Here is an 8,172-nt window from a genome sequence, read left to right as displayed (position 1 = left end):
GGTTTATAAGGGGGGTATAAAAGCGATATCTGTGGGCCCCTCGATGATTTTATGATGACAAATGGAAGTGCTTGGCCGGGCCACGACTGATTTGATTTGTTCAATTAGTCAGTCGTCATAAATCGGAAATTGGGAAACAACAAATGGACAGAGAGAATGATTATAATCCATGTCTCAGTCCATATGATATCTAGAATGGAGGAATATATGATCCCTTATCTAATGGACGCATCATTGATTTGTTCAGAGTTCGACAGCGGCTTTAAGAGCTATGATTGCTAGTCGGGTTATGAAGTCGTACTTGCAATAATAGTTTTAGACTTATCCAAGTGGGAGACTGTTGGATTAGATGTCTAAGCCCATAACTATTATTGGTATGTACTTTACCCGAGAGTAGCATGGTCCATTTGGGTTGCATATCATCAGGACAATTTGTTAGGATGGACTTTTGAGAGAAGGTTATTTATGGTTTATTAATATATTATAAGTTATAATATATTAATATGAAATCATATGTTTTAATTAGTATCGATCAAGAATTAATTTGGAATTAATTTAGTGATCAAAAGAGACTAATTAAATCTATGGGGACTAATTATGATAATTATTTATATTTATATGTGTTGGGCTTATGATCCATGTTGGACCAAGTTTATGTATGGATACATAAAGAGTTGGGCCACATGAACCATGGATCATAAAACCCATGGGTATGGATTATGGATTATACCCATGACCCTTGGAATCCTACATATAAATAGGTTACTCCCTAGCCAAAATCACCACTTCTTTTCTTAGAGAAACATGGAGGTGTTTTGGTGCATGGAATTCTCTCTCAAGAGCCACCTTTGTCCTAGGTGTGCTGTGATTCCATTTGAGGCATTTCATACTATTGGTGCTAAGCTCTAAAGGCCAAATACATCAAGACTTCAAGCCACATAAAAGGTATGTTTCCCTAACTAGTATATTATATGGTTTATGTCAAATGCATGCTAGTTATAGGTTTAATGCCATGGAAACCATTTACATGTATAATTAGTGAAAACATAGATCCAAGGTATTTAGGGTTGTATGTGCACCATAGGATGTTGTATTATACCAAAACCCAATAGTCCTTCTTCACAAACAGGATTGGGGCTTCCAGGGTGAACTGCTCGATCTAATAAATCCCTTGGCTAACAGCTCCTACAGCTGAGTAGACAACTCCTGCATCTCGGGAGGAGCTAACCAATACGGTGCCTTGGCTATTGGAGCTGCACGAGGAAATAGGTCAATCCCAAACTCTACCTGCCTCTCTAGAGGTACCCCAGGTAAATCCTCTGGGTATATGTCCAAGTACTCTCGTACGAATAATATCATGCACAATCACCATACTCTTATCCCGAGTATCCATAACATAAGCGAAATAACATGCGCAATCCTGTTGAAGGTAGTGCCTCGCCCTCACTGTTGAACACAAAATCGGTCCATACTATGACCTCTCGCCCTGAATCACTAACCCTCCCCCACTAGGAGTCGAAACTCTCACTAACTACTGCTCGTAGTAGATCACTGCCCCATTGGGGCTCAACCAGTCCATACCAACTATAACCTTATTCCCTCGCAGGGGAATGGGGACCAAATCCACGGAAAACCGATCGTCGAAAAACTACAGTGTACACCCCCAATTAACCCTCGCAACCCAAACGGTCCTATCATCTGCAATCTCTACATCCAGTGGACAGTCTAGCTCCCCCAGAGCTCCAAAAAAATTGCTTTCTAAGTGTGAGTGACAGAAAAGACCGGGTAGCCCCCGAATCGAACAATACCATAACTGATATACCATTCACTAGGAACGATCCTATAATAAAACACATAAGCATAAGTGACAATCAATACGAATAAATAGATAAGGAGAGAATATGTACCCCTAAAAACATCAGGAGCTGCACGTGCCTCCTCCATTGTAAGCTGGAAAGCCCTGCTCCTCACTGTAGGTGCCTCAGCCCGACCCTGAATGTCATCGGACATTGGGCCCTCTTGTGGCCTCTCTGATTATACTGAAAGCAAATCAGATTTGGAACTGATGTGATAGTGGTGGTAGCTGTATAATCCCTGCTCATGTGACCAGTTCGGCCGCATTTGAAGCAGCCCGAACTCATTTCCCTACATGCCCCCCTCATGCATCTTGCTATACTCCTCACACCGGATGCGGTCCTGCTGGCTCCTCGATCTGTAATCTAATACCTTAGGCTTTTTTCCCGAACTATCTATATGAACCCCATCTGGTTTCCTCTTCCTCTCCATCTCCAACTTCAGGTCCCTTTCATGAGCTCTCGTAATCATATCTTCCAGCATTTTGCAGTTGGATCAGCTCACAAATTGTCGGATATCGCTCCTCAGCATCTCATGGTATCCGGCCTTTTTCATTTCCTCGTCCACCATATATTGTGGAACAAGAAGGGCGCTCTCCCTTAATATAGTGATGATCTCGACCACCGTCTTTGTAGTCTGCTATAGGTCTTGGAACTCCCTCGCAAGCTGTTGCACCTCAATCACAGGTGCAAACTCGGCCCTAAACCTGGCCGAGAAATCACTCCAAGTCATTCCATCAATAGCGGCATCATCTCCAATAGCTCTCCCGACCTCCTCCTACTAATCTTGCTCCATATCCTTCAGGAGGCAGGAAGCAAGTTGAACCTTGTCCCCCTTAGGACATCTGCCAACCATCTGTCGCTAGCAATGGGGTACCGAACCCCATGATAGTCGGGAGCTCCACAAGCTCTAAATTCCCTGAACGTCAACGTGTGAAACCTCAACATGGCCACCACCTTGATGTGGAAAGCACTGAGTATCTCATCCAAAAGCTCCAAGATACCCTCCTTGATTGTAGCAAAGATCACAAGAGTTTGGTCATTGATACTGCACATGACCTCAGATGAAATGAACTCTCTCATTTGCTCATCTAGCTTCCCGGCTCCAGAGTCCGAGTTGGATCCCTCACCAGTGTTGAAGTTCCAATTGGTCTAGTGCACAGTGCCACCATAACAAACATCAGTAGAGATATCATACCTCGACGGATCACATATACTACAAGTTCCATGGATTCATCTCATCCTTCATTGATTCGAGTAAGGATCCTCTGCTTTCATAGTACGGGCCCATACTACGTTCCACATCTATCCATACTTTGCTCAAGAACTGCCTTGACTTCACCAAGTACCTTATACTACTATTGCTTCACGCGCTAATCTCATCCTAGGCTTGCCCTAGGGTAATCACCGACCCACTCTCCACCATCAGCTGCATAAGAAGTCCCTGGTATCCCCCCTAACTAGATCGTGAATACCATTACATATAAATAAGACCAGGTAATTCTTTGAATGAGTGGTCCTACACTACAACGGTTAGATTCATACAAGAGCTGCAAAATAGAGTTGAACCTAACCTTCTGAAATTATTTACCCCTCATATTATGTAACTTAACATATTCATTTACTAGTTAGTTAATGATAACTAGAACTCCTAAAAACACAAAGCAATCAACATTCGAGCACTAAGTAAACATAATCAAGCATATTTTACTCAAGCTATGATATCGCTGACTAATCAGTAGTAACATGCAGTTCATAAAGCTCGTACACATATAACAGACACATAAGGCATCCTTCCTAGATCTTTAGCCCTAATCTAGCATGCATTCCTCATAAACATATCATATCAGGCGTACAAGGCATCACTTATAGATCCTTAGCCCTAATCTAGCATGCAGTTCTCATAATCATATCATAACATAACTTGTATCGTTAATTTAGGAGTACTTACTTGATCTCAGCTGATTACATGCACCACACCCTTTTTCTCTTAAAATCCTTTTTATAAAATTGTTTTTTATTTTTTTGAAAATCCTTATACCAAGTCCTTACTATGAGTCCATACACACCCGAGAGTGCAGCTGAATCCCTCAAACCAAGACTCTAATACCAACTTGAAACATCCCAAAAGTACGGTCCAAAAACTTCATTTTTAATCATTAATAAAAACATAAACATCATTCATCATACAAAAAACATGAATCATGTATCCCAAAAATATCATAAACATCTGTCAATATATCAGAGTATAAACATCCCATATTGAAATAAATGGTGTGTGCACTGCAGTCATCCCAATGGTTTAGGGGCCTAAGGTATTCTAACCCGATGGTTGACTGGACACATAGGAGAGAACTGTGCCACTAAGTGTGAATCCAAAGCTTTGGTTTGAGTGAATTGAAGGAACACTCGTGTGAATCCAGTCTCAAACTAAGGAAAAAGATTTTACAAATCATTTTCAAATTGTTTTCAAGATAATCAAAGAGGATGCGATGTGTACGAACAATCGGAGCCAGTAACTAGATCCCAAATTACCTCACAATTATTTGATCTTGTGATATGTTAGAACATCATGCTAGTGATAGGCTAGGGATCTTCAGGAATCGCATGTTAGAATTGCCTGATTATATGATACCTGATAGCCTAGGGTTCCTCCTTATACGAAATTGACATCATTACTATAGTTGCTTAGTATATGCATCATAATTATACATAACTAAGATTCTTTAGCCTGAGAATGTTTGGTTTGGCCTTCTTGCCTGTTCTTGTTTGACAAAGGGCTTAGGTAGGATCAAATATTTGACTGTCTATAGGATCCAGTTTTATGTACAATTAGCATACACGAGTGTTGCAGGGTTGTTGGAAGTTTCATGGATGTGTTGCAAGGGTTCATTTTGTTGGGTTATGAGCATTCTAACACTCCTAAGTGTACATGCAACCCTAAATACCTTGGATCTATGTTTTCTCTATTATACATGCAAATATGAACATCCAAGGTATTATCCTAATCTAGCATACAAAATATCAATATAACAAGATAGAATACATACCTCTTTAATGGTGCTTGTCTTCATGAAGCTTGAGTGCTTAGTGCCCCAAGTGTGACACCTCAAATGGTTCACACAACACCAAATACACTTGGAATAACTTGAGAGAAATTAGAACACTTCATGAAATCGTCTAGCCCTCATACACACACATAGTATCGATTTCTTGAGCCATGGGTTTCTTTTATATGGTGGCTATTAGGGTTACACCATGTAACTCATGAATTTACCCATTCCTTATGCTCCATGGATTTTAACCTCCATGGAGTATCCATGGGTCACCCCATGGACTTAGTCCAACATAAGGAATCTTGGATCACAAGCCCACATATATAAGAATGAATGATTTACACAATCAACCCATATATTTAATTAGTCTCCTTTTGATCACTTAATTAATTCCAAATTAATTCTTGATCAATACTAATTAAATAACCTTATTAATATATTAGAACTTATAATATATTAACAAACCTTAAGTGTTATTTCTCTCATTTTAGTCTATCCAAGTGCATGATGCCATGCAACCCAAATGGACCATGCCGGGTCGGGTCAAGTTTTACCAATTATAGTTATGGACTTAGACATTAATCCAACAGTCTCCCACTTGGATAAGTCTAAAACTATTATTGCAAGTATGACTTCAAAACCCGACTAGCAATCGTAGCTCTCAAAAGCTTCTGTCGAACTCTGATCTTGTAGATGAACTCTGACCTTTGTCAATGACTTGTCCATTAGATAAGGGATCATATATTCCTCCATTCTAGATATCATATGGACTGAGACATGGATTATAATCATTCTCTCTGTCCATTTGTTGTTTCCCGATTTCCGATTTATGATGACTGACTAATTGAACAAATCAAATCAGTCCTGGCCCGGCCGAGCACTTCCATTTGTCATCATCAAATCATCGAGGGGCCCACAGATATCGCTTTTATCCCGAAGGTAAAAGGAATGGATAAACTTCAACTCATATGGCTTGTTCTACTACTTGTTGAATCAAACACAAAGACACGTTTTATAACATCGAGTTACCAATGCGTTTCGTGTAATCAATGTACTATCAACTCATAGTAACAACTCATATCTCTAGGTTTGAAGAATATAAGATATTATCGTCTCATGATCACTCGTGATAAAACCCATGAAGTGATTCCAATGAGCGCGGGTTGAATCCAATACTCAGAACTTATGAGCACTCATGAGTGTTGTAGCCCTTTGTCCAACAACTTAGACCTCTACAAGCCAACCCATGACAGTCTTAATTCATATCTACTTCCAACATATGACCGACTGTGGATGGTTTGAATAACTTAGTCATTCCGAAAGAATAACCTAGTTTATTCGGGAAGTCAAAACATGCAAAGTGAAACACAATAATAATTGAATCCAATATGGTCTCAGAACTTATGAATATAAATAAAACACCTTTTATTTATCACCATATGATTACACATTATTCATTGTATACTGTTTCAGCTATCAACATTATTCTTGAATTTAAAACAATAGTTGTCCCATGCTCCAAGCATGCACACTATGTTTTCTAAACACTAGTCATGCCATACACCAAGTATGCATACTATGTTTGTCTATGATCTTTACTTTGTGAACTAGATCAATTGAACATAACTTCAATGATTCTCTTTTCACACTCCCAAATCCTTACTGCAAATGCAAGAATTTCAAATTCATGCCATTTACTGAAATCTGTTAGATTCTAAACTTATATGCATTGATCCTCTTGTAATGATTATGCACAAAGTCAGAAAGACTTGGCAACAATCATTACAGAGTATTCCAAAGGAGATCAATTCCTTGGAAACATCCTTCTTGCATTAAGTTTCCTTAATCTTATACAGATTGAAAATTCTAACTTTGAAACATTTCCAGATTCCATTTTGACTATCACTTCTGAACAAGAGTTGCCTCCTTACAGATTATGTCAATATGGTCCTTCCAGAATTATCACTATACTTCTAATTGTCCTTGAGCAACCAATCTTTGGTAAACCTTAGATTTTCCTCGACAATTGTTTAATCCTTTTAGTCATATCCAGTTCTAAACCTTTTCCCTTCTTAATGCCCCAGGCATTTGGAAACTTTTAGAAAGGATGAATATAGCACATGTAATCGATCCTATATCCGAAGCATATGGGACACGATTCATGATGTCTCACATAAAGACTAAACCAGTCTTTTGCTATAACATTTCCATTTCTATTTGCCAAGTTCTCATAATTCAGATTATGAAAAGGGATACCGTAATCATAATCGAATTTAAGAACGCAAATAATGGACCCATATACAGAATTTCCTTATATTGAGCCATTCCAACATGAAATTCATATATATCCTTGACTAAATGATTAAAACCTCACGATCTAAGCTTATAGATTTGAGATGAAGTATAATTTCCTCTCCCTTAATTATAGGAAAACAACTCTTTCCCAGTTGAAACTTTTGTTTTCTATAATTAATATTGCTAGCTTGCAATACTTATCGTAATTATCATGCTCCCACTAACATGATGATTATTAGCATAACACTTATGCTCCCACTAGCTTTGACATGTACTCAGAAAGCTCGACTTCTAGAAATCAATACTTTATTGACTTTCTGACCAAAGTTCAGATTTCTGATACTAGATTGTTTTGATAAGACTTTATCAAAAAACATACACCTTCCCTTAGATAGCACATTTGTGTGTATAAACAATTATGAAGAGGGATGCCGTAATCATAATGGTTACACCTTTTTTCCACTTCTCACAAGTCCAAGTTAGTGTGCCGGTAAACCACACACGCTCCACTAACGACTTTGAGAATGCAAATATCCCAATTGCTATCTAGCTAAAATCTACTTAGTGGAAGTGTTTCCTCACCATCATTTTCATGAATCAGAGAGAAACCTTATGACACTTAGATTTATTGGTGTATGAGTTCCTACCCATATGAATTTATCAAAACCATAATCACAAGACAAGGATAATGACAAATCCAAAACCATATGGATTGAACTCAATCTTAATTTCTTGCCACCTGGCAGCTCAAGGGCCTACCATTGCTTCCAAGTTGTTGTGCAACATATTGAGAACTCTAAGAACTCATATGCAAAGCCAACTTTAACTAGAATGGGCACAGAATATGTCAACACGATAGGTTATAAACCTCAAGTCGTGTGCTAGTGAAGAACTTCAGGTTTCATTCTTGATTAGTTCTTGAGACTTTCAAGACCTTTAAGACTCCCACTGTCCTCTTGACCTATAAG

The sequence above is a fragment of the Lactuca saligna genome, chromosome 6 (genome assembly GCF_052625555.1).
Source record: "Lactuca saligna cultivar CGN05327 chromosome 6, ASM5262555v1, whole genome shotgun sequence".
NCBI lineage: Eukaryota > Viridiplantae > Streptophyta > Magnoliopsida > Asterales > Asteraceae > Lactuca > Lactuca saligna.
The sequence above is the reverse complement of the archived record's forward strand: the minus strand, read 5'-3'. Positions refer to the sequence as shown.